Genomic DNA, 2,761 nt, shown 5'->3' with positions numbered 1-2,761 from the left:
AATAAAGCATCTCAACTTCATTTTATGAAACTTATGAATCTTAGAAGAGATTTTCAGTTATGTGGTTCAGAGAGTTACAATTACATTAACACTTTAATAATGTAATCGATCATGATCCTGTCCCTGTACGCACTGCTAACGCAGAAGATGTAGATTAAGAAACAGAATTTACTCATCATATTCTAAATATGTATACCAAATACGTCTAATTCATCATCATAGCTGTGTTTGTGGATGTTTGTTTGGCACCAGGCTGCTTTGTCCAGGGAAAGCTGAGATGCTCTGGACCATGTGCGGAAGCAGAACTGGGGGAATTAGGAATCCTGGGCTGCAAATGCTGTCGTTCACTGCACTTTGGTAACTCTAATGTGAGTCAGTATTTCCCCAGAGATTTTCAGAGGTTTGCACATTTGATACAGAATCATGGAATCATTTAGGTTGGAAAAGACCTTTAGGTTCATTGAGTCCAACCATAAACCTAACAGTGCCAAGTCCACCACTAAACCACGTCCCTAAGTGCCACATCTAAAGGTCTTTTAAATACCTTCAGGGATGGTGACTCAACCACTTCCCTGGGCAGCCTGTTCCAGTGCTTGATAACCCTTTCGGTGAAGAAGTTTTTCCTAATATCAATCTAAACCTCCCCTGGTGCAACTTGAGGCCATTTCCTCTCGTCCTATTACTTGTTACTTGGGAAAAGAGGCCAACACGCACCTCACTACAATTTCCTTTCAGGTTGTTGTAGAGAGCAACAAGGTTTCCCCTCAGCCTCCTTTTCTCCAGGCTAAACGACCTCAGTTCCCTCAGCTGCCCCTCATAGGACTTGTTCTCTAGACCCTTCACCAGCTTTGTTGCTCTTCTTTGGACATGCTCCAGCACCTCAATATCTTTCTTTTTGTGAGGGGCCCAAAACTGAACACAGCACTCAAGGTGCAGCCTCACCAGTGCTGAGTACAGGGTGATGATCACTCCCCAGTCCTGCTGGCCGTACTCCTTCTGATGCAAGCCAGGATGCTATTGGCCTTCTTGGCCACCTGGGCACACTGCCAGATAATATTCAGCTGGCTGTCGACCAACACCCCCAGGTCCTTTTCCACCAGGCAGCTTTCCAGACACTCTTCCCCAAGCCTGTAGCGCTGCATGGGGTTGTTGTGACCCAAGCTTAGGACCCGGCACTTGGCCTTGTTGAACCTCATACAACTGGCCTCAGCCCATCAATCCAGCCTGTCCAGATCCCTCCGTAGAGCCTTCCTGCCCTCAAGCAGATCAACACTCCTGCCCAACTTGGTGTCATCTGCAAGCTTACTGAGGGTGCTGTGTGAATCAGCACAGGCAGGACACAGGAACAACCAAAAAACCACAGATGAAATGCAAAAAGTAAGTTTATTTGCATTAACTCACCAACTAGGGTATCTCTGAAACAGCACCTGGGCAGAGGCACACAAGAGGGAATGCGGGTACCATGGAGCTCTGTCCATGCTAAAGGATTGCCAGCCCTGCTGTTTTTGCCCGTTTACCAGGGATTTGCGCAGGTGTAGTTTACCACTGTGCTTTGATCTTTCCCACAGCAGGGCAGGAATCTCAAGCATGTTCAATAGGGTGCCTCTAAGTCTACCATCTGCCTATGTTATCTAAACACAGATGTTTTACTTGTTAAACACACAAGGATAAACAACAATTAAAATGATATATGTATTTTTCTACACCCCAAATGCAGGTCACTTAAGCATGTTTATAATCATCCCTCCTTCCCTCCCTCCCTTGGCCTCCAGCTGCAGGCAGGTGGGGTGTCCCAGCAGTGGAGGGCCTGCTCTAGCAGGGAGAGATGAGCAACAACAGTAATAAGAGAGCACCAACAACAGCTAGACAGCCTTAAACAAGACTGCCTTTGAGTTAAGAAAGATCCAGCGCCTTATATCTGTGCAGAACCCCTCCCATCTAATATCGTTGAATGGCACTATGTTGTATGGGGGCCAGAAATGACTCCCTGTGAAGGTGGCTATTACCATGGGAAAATAATATTCCCCAAAGAATTTCTTTTTAAACCTCTTAGTATTTATATGATTACACCTAATGGAAGGTTTAAGTGTAGTACAAGGTTGCATCTTTCAATCACTGATTTCCACCTGAATACATGGAATCTAGCTTGGCCAGTCCCAACGATCTTCACGGGCTGCCTTAGTTTTATGGTGGAAAAGAACCCCACACTGGGCAGCACAGAGACATCAGAGTTCACAAAGACAACTCACGGCACAAAGCTTAGCTTTTAGTTTAAAAGATAAAGACTTCTGTGACCTCTTCCCTGAAATGGTGGAGGAGATTAAACAAAAATAGTAAGCACAAAAAAGATGCCTCGTTTACCAATGGAAGTGCAACATACAAGGCAACTGGACAAAGACAATGGAGACCAGTTGCATATACTCCAGTTCCAGGTATTATATTATGGCAAACAGGTGTACAAGCATCTAGTCAGTGGACTGAATTGGTTGCAGCATCTCTTGCTATCCTGGAAGGGAAGGCACATCACGTTACTTATACACTGACAGTTGGGTTGTATACAAAAGCCTCACAACGTGGTTACCCCACTGGGCCCAAGAGGATTAGCATGTACAAAGATACCCTATATGAGGGGCAGATATATGGCAACAAATTTGGCAATAAGTACAAAGGTATCCTTTAAATTAAGGCATGTCTCAGCTCATCAAAAAGATGATTCACTTGAACAAAATAATAGGGTAGTAGATGATATGACCTCTGCCGA

General features: G+C 44.9%; 1 pseudogene; it reads left to right on the top strand.

The window, feature by feature from the left end:
• Positions 1-1,825: 1,825 nt before the first annotated feature.
• Positions 1,826-2,469, top strand: LOC104835060 (annotated as a pseudogene).
• Positions 2,470-2,761: the final 292 nt, after the last annotated feature.

The sequence above is a fragment of the Haliaeetus leucocephalus genome, unplaced genomic scaffold, assembly GCF_000737465.1.
Source record: "Haliaeetus leucocephalus isolate CR32 unplaced genomic scaffold, Haliaeetus_leucocephalus-4.0 Scaffold358, whole genome shotgun sequence".
Lineage (NCBI taxonomy): Eukaryota > Metazoa > Chordata > Aves > Accipitriformes > Accipitridae > Haliaeetus > Haliaeetus leucocephalus.
Note: the sequence above shows the minus strand (reverse complement) of the source record. Positions and strands in the feature narration are given on the sequence as shown.